Here is a 15,711-nt window from a genome sequence, read left to right on the forward strand (position 1 = left end):
AAAATAAAACTATAAGAAAAGCCTCTCTTTTCCTCTCCTCACGCTGCTACCTCAACTCAAAAAAGAAGAGATACTCTTCCAAACTTACCCTTCTTTACTTTTTTAGCACTTCTCCAGATGAGATAATGCTGCTAACTTATCTAGTCCAAGATGTTGAATGAGCAGTTTTGTGTGTGTGCACGCGCGTGTGTGTCAAGGAGTGGGTGGAGATTCTACATTTTCCTAAATAATGCATAGCAATCTCTTTCCACTTCCTCTTTTATTTCCCATTCCTATGTAATAATCCCTGCTGCTGCTGCTAAGCTGCTAAGTCACTTCAGTCGTGTCCGACTCTGTGAGACCCCATGGACGGCAACCCACCAGGCTCCGCCATCCCTGGGATTCTCCAGGCAAGAACACTGGAGTGGGTTGCCATTTCCTTCTCCAATGCATGAAAGTGAAAAGTGAAAGTGAAGTCTCTCAGTCGTGTCCGACTCTTCGACTCTTCGAAACCCCATGGACTGCGGCCTACCAGGCTCCTCTGTCCATGGGATTTTCCAGGCAAGAGTACTGGAGTAGGTTGCCATTGCCTTAGCAGTGAAGTTGATAAGACTAGTCAATATCCCTCTTAGTAGCCTGCCGTATTCTTTCTGCAGACACACTTGAGAGTGGGAGTTTCATGACTTAGATTCAGCAAAGGGACTAGAAAGCCCAGCTTAGGTTTCCAGAACTGTGCCTCATTCTTCAATTTAGTTTTAACAGCTGTTGTTGTTAAATCTTCGTGGACTTGTAGTCCACCACACTCCTCTGTCTTTGGGGTTTTCCAGGCAAGAACACTGAAGTGGGCTGCCGTTTCTTTCTCCAGGGGTCTTCTCTACCCAAGAGAACCCACATATCCTGCATTAGTAGGCGGATTCCTTACCACTGAGCCACCAGAGAAGTCCCAGTTTTAATAGCAAGGCCCTGCATTTTAAGATGAAGCAAATACTGGCCCCGCTATTCTTCTATTCATAAAGCTAGTACCTCTTTTCCCTTGGCCTTTGTTTGGCTATTCTTTACAGGAAGTGAGTGTAAGATTCCAACAATAAGACTTTACCTTGAACTAAGACGTTTACTCAGAGAAGGCAACGGCAACCGACTCCAGTACTCTTGCCTGGAAAATGCCATGGACGGAGGAGCCTGGAAGGCTGCAGTCCATGGGGTCGCTAAGAGTCGGGCACGACTGAGCGATTACACTTTCACTCTTCACTTTCATGCATTGGAGAAGGAAATGGCAACCCACTCCAGTGTTCTTGCCTGGAGAATCCCAGGGACGGAGGAGCCTGGTGGGCTGCCGTCTATGGGGTCGCACACAGTCGGACATGACTGAAGCAACTTAACAGCAGCAGCAGAAGCAGCAGCAAACGTCTTCTGCGGCGACTTAACAGCAGCAGCAGAAGCAGCAGCAAACGTCTGCTGCTGCTGCTGCTGCTGCTGCTGCTGCTGCTGCTGCGTCGCTTCAGTCGTGTCCGACTCTGTGCGACCCCATAGACGGCAGCCCACCAGGCTCCCCCGTCCCTGGGATTCTCCAGGCAAGAACACTGGAGTGGGTTGCCATTTCCTTCTCCAATGCATGAAAGTGAAGAGTGAAAGTGAAGTCGCTCAGTCGTGCCCGACTCTTAGCGACCCCATGGACTGCAGCCTACCAGGCTCCTCCGTATATGGGATTTTCCAGGCGAGAGTACTGGAGTGGGTTGCCAGTGCAGTACTGATCTAATCATTTCTAGGTTCGGTGCGAATATTGCATTTGTGAATAAAAAATAGAGAAGTGCTTCAAAACTTCATCAAAGACTATTTTACTCTTTGAAAATGCCATTGTCAGTGATAATCTTCACTTGCCGATCTCCTATTTGTTTTCAAGAAAAGCATTCCTGAAAAACAGACTTAGATAGAATCTTAGAAGTCATTTAATTGAAATTTCCTCCTAATTCAAGAATTATACCAGCCACATGAGAAAATGTAATAGTTAACATTCAGATCTTTTTAGAAGATATTTTTGTATTCTAACATCAGATTCACCTAGGAACATGGAAACTTTCTGTCACATAAATATTTTGAAGTTTATATTTAATTGTTAGTTCAGTTCAGTTCAGTCACTCAGTCATATCCGACTCTTTTTGACCCCATGAATCGCAGCACGCCAGGCCTCCCTGTCCATCACCAACTCCCGGAGTTCACTCAGACTCAAGTCCATCGAGTCAGTGATGCCATCCAGCCATCTCATCCTCTGTCGTCCCCTTCTCCTCCTGCCCCCAATCCCTCCCAGCATCAGAGTCTTTTCCAATGAGTCAACTCTTCACATGAGGTGGCCAAAGTACTGGAGTTTCAGCTTCAGCATCATTCCCTCCAAAGAAATCCCAGGGCTGATCTCCTTCAGAATGGACTGGTTGGATCTCCTTGCAGTCCAAGGGACTCTCAAGAGTCTTCTCCAACACCACAGTTCAAAAGCATCAATTCTTCAGCGCTCAGCCTTCTTCACAGTCCGACTCTCACATCCATACATGACCACTGGAAAAACCATAGCCTTGACTATATGGACCTTCGTTGGCAAAGTAATATCTCTGCTTTTGAATATGCTATCTAGGTTGGTCATAACTTTTCTTCCAAGGAGTAAGCGTCTTTTAATTTCATGGCTGCAGTCACCATCTGCAGTGATTTTGGAGCCCAGAAAAATAAAGTCTGATACTGTTTCCCCATCTATTTCCCATGAAGTGATGGGACCAGATGCCATGATCTTCGTTTTCTGAATGTTGAGCTTTAAGCCAACTTTTCACTCTCCTCTTTCACTTTCATCAAGAGGCTTTTGAGTTCCTCTTCACTTTCTGCCATAAGGGTGGTGTCATCTGCATATCTGAGGTTATTGATATTTCTCCCGGCAATCTTGATTCCAGCTTGTGCTTCCTCCAGTCCAGTGTTTCTCATGATGTACTCTGCATATAAGTTAATTAAGCAGGATGACACTATACAGCCTTGACGTACTCCTTTTCCTATTTGGAACCAGTCTGTTGTTCCATGTCCAGTTCTAACTGTTGCTTCCTGACCTGCATAGATTTCTCAAGAGGCAGAACAGGTGGTCTGGTATTCCCATCTCTTGAAGAATTTTCAACAGTTTATTGTGATCCACACAATCAAAAGCTTTGGCATAGTCAATGAAGCAGATGTTTTTCTGGAACTCTCTTGCCTTTTCCATGATCCAGCGGATGTTGGCAATTTGATCTCTGGTTCCTCTGCCTTTTCTAAATCCAGCTTGAACATCAGGAAGTTCACAGTTCACGTATTGCTGAAGTCTGGCTTGGAGAATTTTGAGCATTACTTTACTAGCATGTGAGATGAGTGCAATTGTGTGGTAGGTTGAGCATTCTTTGGCATTGCCTTTCTTTGGGATTGGAATGAAAACTGACCTTTTCCAGTCCTGTGGCCACTGCTGAGTTTTTCAAATTTGCTGGCATATTGAGTGCAGCATTTTCACAGCATCATCTTTCAGGATTTGGAATAGCTCAACTGGAATTCCATCACCTCCACTAGCTTTGTTCATAGTGATGCTTTCTAAGGCCCACTTGACTTCACATTCCAGGATGTCTGGCTCTAGGTCAGTGATCACACCATCATGATTATCTGGGTCATGAAGATCTTTTTTGTATAGTTCTTCTGTGTATTCTTGCCATCTCTTCTTTATATCTTCTGCTTCTGTTAGGTCCATACCATTTCTGTCCTTTATCGAGCCCATCTTTGCATGAAATGTTCCCTTGGTATCTCTAATTTTCTTGAAGAGATCTCTAGTCTTTCCCATTCTGTTGTTTTCCTCTATTTCTTTGCATTGATCTCTGAGGAAGGCTTTCTTATCTCTTCTTGCTATTCTTTGAAACTCTGCATTCAGATGCTTATATCTTTCCTTTTCTCCTTTGCTTTTCGCTTCTCTTTTCACAGCTATTTGTAAGGCTTCCCCAGACAGCCATTTTGCATTTCTTTTCCATGGGGATGGTCTTGATCCCTGTCTCCTGTACAATGTCACAAACCTCAGTCCATAGTTCATCAGGCACTCTATCTATCAGATCTAGTCCCTTAACTCTATTTCTTACTTCCACTGTATAATCATAAGGGATTTCATTTAGGTCATACCTGAATGTGGTGTTAGAGAAGACTCTTGAAAGTCCCTTGGACTGCAAGGAGATCCAACCAGTCCATCCTAAAGGAGAACACCCCTGGGATTTCTTTGGAGGGAATGATGCTAAAGCTGAAACTCCAGTACTTTGGCCACCTCATGCGAAGAGTTGACTCATTGGAAAAGACTCTGATGCTGGGAGGGATTGGGGGCAGGAGGAGAAGGGGACGACAGAGGATGAGATGGCTGGATGGCATCACTGACTCGATCGACGTGAGTCTGAGTGAACTCCGGGAGTTGGTGATGGACAGGGAGGCCTGGCGTGCTGTGATTCATGGGGTCGCAAAGAGTCAGACACAACTGAGCGACTGAACTGAACTGAACTGAATTTGCCTTGATTCATGGACCTAACATTCCAGGTTCCTATGCAATATTGCTCTTTACAGCGTCGGACCTGCTTCTATCACCAGTCACATCCACAAGTGGGTATTGTTTTTGCTTTGACTCCATCCCTTCATTCTTTATGGAGTTATTTCTCCATGATCTCCAGTAGCATATTGGGCACCTACCGACCTAAGGGGTTCCTCTTCCAGTATCCTATCATTTTGCCTTTTCATACTGTTCATGGGGTTATCAAGGCAAGAATACTAAAGTGGTTTGCCATTCCCTTCTCCAGTGGACCACATTCTGTCAGACCTCTCCACCATGACCCGCCCGTCTTGGGTTGCCTCACGGGCATGGCTTAGTTTCATTGAGTTAGACAAGGCTGTGGTCCTAGTCTGATTACATTGACTAGTTTTCTGTGATTATGGTTTCAGTGTGTCTGCCCTCTGATGCCCTCTTGCAACACCTACCATCTTACTTGGGTTTCTCTTACCTTGGACATGGAGTATCTCTTCACAGCTGCGCCAGCAAAGCACAGCCACTGCTCCTTACCTTGGATGAGGGGTATCTCCTCACCGCCACCCCTCCAGACCTTGAACGTGGAGTAGCTCCTCTCGACCCTCCTGTGCCCACGCAGCCACCACTCCTTGGATGTGGTGTTGCTCCTCTTGGCCACTGCCCCTGACCTCGGACGTGGGGTAGCTCCTCTCGGCTGCTCCTGCCAAGGAAGCAGAATATTACTCAGCCATTAAAAAGAATACATTTGAATCAGTTCTAATGAGGTGGATGAAACTGGAGCCTATTATACAGAGTGAGGTAAGCCAGAAAGAAAAACACCAATACAGTATACTAACACAAATATATGGAATTCAGAAAGAAGGTAACGATAACCCTGTATGCGAGACAGCAAAAGAGACACAGATGTATTGAACAGTCTCTTGGACTCCATGGGAGAGAGTGAGGGTGGGATGATATGGGAGAATGGCATTGAAACATGTAAAATACCACATGTGAAATGAATTGCCAGTCCAGGTTTGATGCATGATACAGGGTGCTCAGGGCTCGTGCACTGGGATGACCCAGATGGATGGGATGGGGAAGGAAGTGGCAGGGGGGTTTAGGATGGGGAACACGTGTACACTCATGGCGGATTCAAGTCAATGTATGACAAAACCAATACAATATTGTAAAGTAAAATAAATTAATTAATTTAAAAAAAAACTCTGTTTAACCATAATTCCCACAAAAAATGTTTTATTAACTATCATACTGTAGTTTTTTGTCACATACCATAGTGCTGCACTGGTTCAGCCAGAGAATACCCGTTAGATGCAGTGACAGAAGAACTGGCCATTCTCTGACCAATTTTCATTTTTTCACTAGTAAATGCTAAAATAGTAAAGGAAACAAAAATTTTGTAGACTTTTTGAAAGTATGATTATCAAATCAGTATGATTTGATAGAAGTATAATACTGGTTTTGAAAATTAAAGAATTTAGCATACATTATACATGAGACATTTATATTTACTCTTTAACTGGAAGAATATTGATTTTTCATATCTCCATGTATCAAATTATTTAATTCTTAAAATTTCTTATTGCTCAGCTCTTTAAAATAATTTAAATCTTGGTAATAATCATTATAGCTCTTGTAAAGGTACCAAGCTTTAGAGTTAGACTTCATACACTGACCCATACATATGGTTCATTTTTACACCTCTCCGAACCTTAATTTCTTCATTGAGAAATAGTGAAATATGCCTAGCAAAGTTTTTGGAGAGTTTAATTAGTGTGTTTAACATCCAGCACAGTTCTTGACTTAGTAATTGAGTCCTATTATTATTATTCTAACAGTTTCAGTAGATCTCAGTATTTTAAATTTAGATGACTTAGGAAGAAAAAATACATTCTTTCATGAAGAAAATTAAAGAGTAGGAGAAGAATGGCTTTCATAGCACTTTATTTAATCTTCTAAGTCCTTTGTAAATATTTTTCATAGTACTATGATACACTAAACATTAAAATATTAATTTTGGTTCTATTTGACTAAGGAAAATAATTTTTTATTATTGAAAAGACAAGTGTTTTATTTTTAATAGTAAAGACTAAAAATCATAAGCTGTTATGAGAAAAAATTATTCAAAATTTAAGACTATCCCTTATGGAAAAAGCTATTTTTGTTATTTCCTAGGAAGGAACTCCAAAAATAATGCATCTTTGAATAGACTTACACAGGAAATCACAGTTAAAGAAACTGGAAATTACTGAAAGAAAATAAAGGTCACTCTAGAGTCCATGATATTTTATAGGTTTATCCTATCTATTAGAAGGTAAAGACTGTTTTCACCTTTTAAAAGAACCAAAAAAGAAGAAAATGGGTTTTAAATCATACCAAAATACATACATGATAAACTTCTGAGGTAGCTTCTGAGATTATGTTGAAATTTGTTTTACTTAAATTTAGTTCTTATATGATGGTGTCATTGATAAGGTTTCTACTTTCATGAAAATGCTAAAATAGTAATATCTCTAGAATTTGTCTTCTGTATTATTTAATAGGCTCTAGGTTCCTTTTTGGGGGCTAAAAAATCACTTCAGATGATGATTGCAGCCATGAAATTAAAAGACACTTACCCCTTGGAAGGAAAGTTATGACCAACCTAGACAGCATATTAAAAAGCAGAAATATTACTTTGCCAACAAAGGTCCGTCTAGTCAAGGCTATGGTTTTTCCAGTGGTCATGTATGGATGTAAGAGTTGGACTGTGAAGAAAGCTGAGCACCAAAGAATTGATGGTTTTGAACTGTGGTGTTGGAGAAGACTCTTGAGAGTCCCTTGGACTGCAAGGAGATCCAACCAGTCCATCCTAAAGTAGATCAGTCCTAGGTGTTCATTGGAAGGACTGATGCTGAGGCTGAAACTCCAATACTTTGGCCACCTCATGCGAAGAGTTGACTCATTTGAAAAGACCCTGATGCTGGGAGGGATTGAGGGCAGGAGGAGAAGGGGACAACAGGATGAGATGGCTGGATGGCATCACCGACTCGATGCATATGACTTTGAGTCAACACTGGGAGTTGGTGATGGACAGGGAGGACTGGCGTGCTGCTATTCATGGGGTCACAAAGAGTAGGACACGACTGACCGACTGAACTGAACTGAACTGAGGTTCCTTTAAAAGTACTTGAATCTCCCACTCTGATAGCATAGTAGCAGTCCCCTGGAGAAGGAAATGACATCCCACTCCAGTATTCTTACCTGGAGAATTCCATGGACAGAGGATCCTGGCAGGCTACAGGATATGACTGAGTGACTGAGTACAGAAGAGGAAGTACTGAATGGAACAGGTAAAGCAAAAGTGATGCCCCCAAATAATTGCACTTTCTTTTTTTATTTTATTTATTTACTTGTTTATTTTATATTTTTTGGCTGTGTTGGGTCTTCATTGCTGCATGGGCCTTTTTCTAGTTGCAACAAGAGAGGGCTACGCTTTAGTTGCACTGCACAGGCTTCTCATTGGGCTTCCCTCATAGCTCAGTTGGTAAAGAATCCACCTGCCATGCAGGAGACCCCAGTTCTATGCCTAGGTCAGGAAGATCCCCTGGAGAAAGGATAGGCTACCCGCTCCAGTTTTCTTGGGCTTCCCTTGTGGCTCAGCTGGTACAGAATCCAACCACAATATGGGAGACCTGGGTTCAATCCCTGGGTTGGGACAAACCCCTGGAGAAAGGAAAGGCTACCCACTCCATTATTCTGGCCTGGAGAATTCCATGGACTGTACAGTCCATGGGGTTGCAAAGAGTCGGACACAACTGAGCTACTTTCACCACCATCTCTTGTTGCCGAACACAGACTCTAGGGCACGCAGGCTTCAACAGTGGCAGCACACGGGCTCAGGAGTTGTGGTTACCAGGCTCTATGGCACAGGCTCAATAGTTGTGGCACATGAGCCTAGTCTCTCCTCGGCATGTGGATCTTCCAGGATCAGGGATCAAACCCGTGTATCCTGCATTGGCAGACAGAATCACTACCACTGAGTCACCAAGGAAGCCCAAGTGCACTTTCAATATGAAGTTTTCCTTGAAAAGTAAGAACTAAAATCAGTAAGATCAGTCATTATTACCACAGGTTTATTGGCTCTCCATATAAAAAGGATTCTAAATACCATCAGTTTAATTTGTGTCACAGTTTTTAGCAGTAATCCTGTTTAGTTCTTTCCAAACTTCTCTTTGAGTCTAAATTCCATTTTAGAAAATTCCAAATGAATATGAAAACTTAAAGTTGTTAACCTTCTTTTTAAATTATTGCTTTTAGCATTAGGCTTCAGATAACATTAAATATCTGAAAATTAAAAAACATTTGGTACTTTGCCGGGAGCCAGCACGGGAGTCCCCACCCATAACAAGGTTTTGTGGGAGAGTTCTGGTGGGCAAGGCGAGCCAGAACTCGAGGGGTGCCCCTCTAGGCCTGCCTGAGCGTCTACCCCAAAACCAGAGTCTGCCTACTTTACTGCTTTGTGCTCTCACCTACATCTCTGACTTTACGGGAGCTGTCCCCCACCACCATCTCTCTCTCTGAAAAAGAGTTAACTTACAGCTCCAGTTAATAAAGTTCCTGGGCGTGACAAGAGTGTTTTAGTTCACAAACCCCTCAGATGGCTCTCTAACTTGCCTGACAGGTTTACCCGGACTCCTACAGCTATGCATAGGATTGTTTACAGTCTCCCAGCCGGGAGAGGCATGGGGAGCTTAAGATATTCATATAGTATAGAGCCTCTCGGAGAGTTAGAAATTGTCAGAATAGAACTAGTAGAAGATTTCATTGCTGAGCCAATGCTTGCTGCCAAGTTTCCACATCCCCTGTATTGTATCCTTGGAAGTGTATTAATTAATATAGTTGGTATGTAGAAAAAATAAGCAGTGGCCTTGGTATTAACAACTTTAGACCCTTAAGGTAATAAATTCTTTCCTTTGTTGTAAACCCACTGCACCTTTGCCCTATAGGAATGCAACTTTATCTAACACCTTCGGAGGATGGTGCCAAACTTTAAAATAATTACTCTTAGAGAAAATAAGTTATGGTTGACAAACCTTTGTCAGAGTCATAAAATGTTAACAGGCCTTCTGGCCAGAAGATGATGTAAATCACCTAAACCATTTGTATATGATAAGTTTGCAGAAAAGAAATCCTGGTTTCGATAAGGATCAAAGACTGCTGACTTTGCATGATTTCACACCCCCTATTATCCTCTTTGTGCAACTTAGGGTATAAAAGCCCCTGTTGAAAATAAAGCTACGGGCCTTGCTCACCGAAGCTTGGTCTCCCCATGTCGTTCTTTCTCTCACCTTCTGGCTGAATTCCCATCTGGACCATGGAGGCTCATCAAGCCTACTAATTTTGCCTGGGCTTCTAAGATCTGACCAGGGAGGCCTTAGTGTCTCTTCTCCTTCGGGAGAACGGGAGGACACCTGCGGCCTACGTAGGTGACACAAACTCCTTGTCTTGGAGTTTTATTGGTTTTCCACGTAAACCAAGTTATTCAGCCTCTTTTCTCCACTGAATTTTCTCACTGAGCTATCCCTATTTAACCACTCTTTATGTCTCTAATTAATACTTAATTAAGCTATTGCTATTCTAAATCGCCGGAGAAGGCAATGGCACCCCACTCCAGTACTTTTGCCTGGATAATCCCGCGGATGGAGGAGTCTGGTAGGCTCCAGTCCATGGGGTTGCTAAGAGTCCGGCACGACTGAGCGACTTCACTTTCACTTTTCACTTTCATGCATTGGAGAAGGAAATGGCAACCCACTCCAGTATTCTTGCCTGGAGAATCCCAGGAACAGAGGAGCCTGGTGGGCTGCTGTCTATGGGGTCGCACAGAGTCGGACACGACTGAAGCGACTTAGCAGCAGCAGCAGCAGCATTTTAAATTGCCGACGCCGTCATCCTGAGGGAATCCCTGGATCCAACCGGGGCTGGACCCCAGCAGTACTCCTTTTCTAGCTGAGCAAAATTTCATTTAAGAAATGATATAGAACCAATGGCACTCCACTCCAGTACTCTTGCCTGGAAAATCCCATGGATGGAGGAGCCTGGTAGGCTGCAGTCCATGGGGTCACTAGGAGTTGGACACAACTGAGCGACTTCACTTTCACTTTTCACTTTCATGCATTGGAGAAGGAAATGGCAACCGACTCCAGTGTTCTTGCCTGGAGAATCCCAGGGATGGCAGAGCCTGGTGGGCTGCTGTCTGTGGGATCACACAGAGTCAGACATGACTGGGGTGACTTGGCAGCATAGAATAAATCAGATAGCACATTAAAACAGGCTGGTAATATCCTGGCAAATTCACACATAAGTATCTTACAGCAATGCCACTGTCAGGTTTCTTTTCTTTTTTCTCTTTTTTTTATTTTATTTTTGTTTTTTGTTAATTTTATTTTATTTAACTTTACAATATTGTATTGGTTTTGCCATATATCAAAATGAATCTGCCACAGGTATACATGTGTTCCCCATCCTGAACCGTCCTCCCCACTGTCAGGTTTCAAATCACAAATAGCAATGTTCTCAAACTAAGTCCTTCCGATACTGATAAATAAATGCCCTCAAACATTCTCTAAAGCAGAAATGTTTTATCAGTTTATAGAATACAGGTGTACCTCAGCAATATTGCAGGACTGATTCCAGACCCTTGAAATTAAGCAGATATTACAATAACTCAAGTCACATACATTTTTTAATTTCCTAGTGCATATTATGGCACCCCACTCCAGTACTCTTGCCTGGAAAATCCCATGGACAGAGGAGCCTGGTAGGCTGCAGTCCATGGGGTCGCTAAGAGTCGGACACGACTGAGCGACTTCACTTTCACTTTTCACTTTCATGCATTGGAGAAGGAAATGGCAATCCACTCCAGTGTTCTTGCCTGGAGAATCCCAGGGACGGGGGAGCCTGGTGGGCTGCCGTCTATGGGGTCGCACAGAGTCAGACATGACTGAAATGACTTAGCATAGCATAGCATGAAGTTACCCACATTGATTGACTCTTCCTTTCAAGAGCAATTTCTCTGTAGCATGCCCTGCTGTTTCATAGCAGTTTACACATAGTCGAACTTCTTTCAAAATTGGAATCAATCTTTCAAGCCTTGCCAGTGCTTTATCAACAAGGTTTACTTAATATTCTAAATCCTTTGTTGTCATTTCAACAACCTTCATAGCATCTTCACCAGGGGTGGCTTCCATCTCAAGAAACCACTTTCTTTGCTCTTCCATAAGAGGCAACTCTTCATCCATTCATGTTTTATCATGAAATTGCAGCAATTCAGTCATCTTCATGCTTGACTTCTAATTCTAGTTCTCTTGCTATTTCCACAACAATAGCAGTTCCTTCCTCTATTGAAGTTTTGAACCTCTCAAAGTCACTCATAGGGTTGGGATCAACTTCCTCCAAACTTCTGTTAATGTTGATATTTTGACCCATGACTCATGAATGTTCTCAATGGCATCTAAAAAGGCGAATCCCCATCAGAAGATTTTCAAGTTACTTGGCTTAGATCCATCAGAGTAATCACCATCTGTGGCAGCTATAGACTTATAAAATATATTTCTTAAATAATAAGATTTGAAAGTTAAAGCCATGGGCTGCAGAATGGATGTTGTATTAGCAGGCATAAAAAGAACATTAAACTGACTGTACAGCTCCATTAGAACTCTTGAGTGACCAGGTACATTGTCAATGACCAATAATGTTTTGATTCTTTACTTCTGAGCAGTAAATTTCAACAATACATTTAAAATATACAGTATACCATGTTGTAAACCATGAAAATTCTTAAAGAGATAGGAATACCAGACCACTTTAACTGTCTCCTGAGAAACCTATTTGCAGGTCAAGAAGCAACAGTTAGAACCAGACATGGAACAACAGACTGCTTCCAAATTGGGAAAAGAGTACAAAAAGGCTGTATATTGACACACTGCTTATTTAACCTATATGCAGAGTACGTCATGCAAAACGCAGAGCTGGATGAATCACAAGCTGGAGTCAAGATTGCCAGGAGAGGCTGCTCTGGTGATCCAGTGGTTAAGAATCCACCTGCCAATGCAGGCACATGGGTTTGATCCCTGCTCTGGGAAGATTCCACATGCTGTAGAGCAACTAACCCATGGGCCACAACTATCGAGCTTGTGCTCTAGAGCCCAGGAGCCCCAACTACTGAGCTCATGCCCTGCAACTACTGAAGCCCACGCTCCACAACGAGAGACGCCACCACAATGAGAAGTCATGCACTGCAACTAGAGAGTAGCCCTTCCTTGCCACAACTAGAGAAAAGCCAGTGCAGCAATGAAGAACAAGCACAGCCATAAATAAATAATAAAATATCTATTAAAAAATTAAGATATCTTAAAAAAAAGATTGCTGGGAGAAATATCAACAAACTCAGATAAGCAGGTGATACCACAATAATGGCAGAAAGTGAAGAGGAATTTTTCATACTGTTCCTCATCCAACCATCTCATCCTCTGTCGTCCCCTTCTCCTCCTGCCCTCAATCTTTCCCAGCATCAGGATCTTTTCCAATGAGTCAGCTCTTCGCATCAGGTGGTCAAAGCACTGGAGTTTCAGCTTCAACATCAGTCCTTCCAATGAACACCGAGGACTGATCTCCTTTAGGATGGACTGGTTGGATCTCCTTGCAGTCCAAGGGACTCTCAAAAGTCTTCTCCAACACCACAGTTCAAAAGCATCAATTCTTCAGCACTCAGCTTTCTTTATAGTCCAACTCTCACATCCATACATGACCACTGGAAAAACCATAGCCTTGACTAGATGGACCTTTGTTGGCAAAGTAATGTCTCTGCTTTTTAATATGCTGTCTAGGTTGGTCATAACTTTCCTTCCAAGGAGTAAGCATCTTTTAATTTCATGGCTGCAATCATCATCTGCAGTGATTTTGGAGCCCCAAAAAATAAAGTCAGCCACTGTTTCCACTGTTTCCCCATCTATTTCCAATGAAGTGATGGGACCAGATACCATGATCTTAGTTTTCTGAATGTTGAGCTTTAAGCCAACTTTTTCCACTCTCCTCTTTCACTTTCATCAAGAGGCTCTTTAGTTCCTCTTCACTTTCTGCCATAAGGGTGGTGTCATCTGCATATCTGAGGTTATTGGTATTTCTCCTGGCAATCTTGATTCCAGCTTGTGCTTCCTCCAGTCCAGTGTTTCTCATGATGTACTCTGCATAGAAGTTAATTAAGCAGGATGACACTCTACAGCCTTGACGTACTCCTTTTCCTATTTGGAACCAGTCTGTTGTTCCATGTCCAGTTCTAACTGTTGCTTCTTGACCTGCATACAGATTTCTCAAGAGGCAGATCAGGTGGTCTGGTATTCCCATCTCTCGAAGAATTTTCCACAGTTTATTGTTATCCACACAGTCAAAGGCTTTTGGGCATAGTCAATAAAGCAGAAATAGATGTTTTTCTGGAACTCTTTTGCTTTTTCAATGATCCAGCGGATGTTGGCAATTTGATCTCTGGTTCCTCTGTCTTTTTTAAAACCAGCTTGAACATCTGGAAGTTCACAGTTCACGTATTGCTGAAGCCTGGCTTGGAGAATTTTAAGCATTATTTTGCTAGCATGTGAGATTAACACAATTGTGCAGTAGTTTGAGCATTCTTTGGCATTGCCTTTCTCTGGGACTGGAATGAAAAGTGACCTTTTCCAGTCCTGTGGCCACTGCTGAGCTTTCCAAAGGACATGGGTTTGGGTGGACTCTGAAAGTTGGTGATGGACAGGGAGGCCTGGTGTGCTGCGGTTCATGGGGTTGCAAAGAGTCAGACACTACTAAGCGACTGAACTGAACTGAACTGAAGAGAAACTAAAGAGCCTCTTGATGACAGTGAAACAGGAGAGTGAAAAAGCTGGCTTAAAACTCTACATTCAAAAACTAAGATCATGGCATCCAGTGCCACCACTTCATGGCAAATAGAAGGTGAAAAAGTGGAAACAGTGACAGATTTTATTTTCTTGGGCTCCAAAATCACTGCAGCCATGAAATTAAAAGATGCTTGCTCCTTGGAAGGAATGCTATGGCAAACCTGATAGTGTATTAAAAAGTAGAGACATCACTTTCCTGACAAAGGTCTGTATAGTCAAAACTATGATCTTTCCAGTAGTCATGTACAGATGTGAGAGTTGGACCATAAACAATGCTGAGCGCCAAAGAATTGATGCTTTGCAAACTGTGGTGCTGGAGAAGATTCTTGAGAGTCCCTCGGACAGCCAGGAGATCAAACCAATCAATCCTGAAGGAAATCAACCCTGAATATTCATTGGCAGGACTGATGCTGAAGCTGAAACTCCAATACTTCGGCCACCTGATCCAAAGAACTGAGTCATTGGAAAACATCCTGATGCTGGGAAAGATTAAGGGCAAAAGGAGAAAGGGACGAAAGAGAATGAGATGGTTGTATAGCATCACTGACTCTATCATGAGTTTGAGTAAACTCATGGACAGGGACATGAGTTTGAGCAAACTCTGGGAGATAGTGAAGGACAAGGAAGCCTGGCGTGCTGCAGTCCATGGGGTCGCAAAGAATCGGACACATCTTAGTAACTAAAAAACAACCATCTTCATTTATTATTTGGGTACAAGTTCTGGATAACTTGCTACAGTGTCTTCATCAGCACTTGCTGCTTCGCCTTGCACTTTTATGTTATAGAGATGGCTTCATTCCTTAAACATCATGAAACTACCTCTGCTAGCTTTGAACTTTTCTTCTGCAGCTTCCTCATCACTCTCAGCCTTTGTAGAATTGAAGAGAGTTATGACATTGCTGTGGATTAGGCTTCAGCTTAAAGGAATGTTGTGGCTGGTTTAATCTTCCATCCAGACCACTAAAACTTTCTCCATATCAGCAATATCACTTTATCATTTGTGTGTTTACTAGAGAAGCACCTCTAATTTCCTACAAGAACTTTTCCTTTGCGTTCACAACCCTTGGCACATGAGGCCTAGTTTTTGACCTATCTCAGCTTTCAGCATACCTTCTTCCTCACTATGTTTAATCATTTCTAACTTTTGATTTAAAGTTAGAGTCATGAGACTCTTCCTTTTACTTGAGCACTTAGAAGTCATCATAGGGTTACTCAGTGACCTAATTTCAATATAGTTGTCTGAAAGAATCTGGAGGCCCAAGG

The sequence above is a fragment of the Bos indicus genome, chromosome 3, assembly GCF_029378745.1.
Source record: "Bos indicus isolate NIAB-ARS_2022 breed Sahiwal x Tharparkar chromosome 3, NIAB-ARS_B.indTharparkar_mat_pri_1.0, whole genome shotgun sequence".
Taxonomy (NCBI): Eukaryota; Metazoa; Chordata; class Mammalia; order Artiodactyla; family Bovidae; genus Bos; species Bos indicus.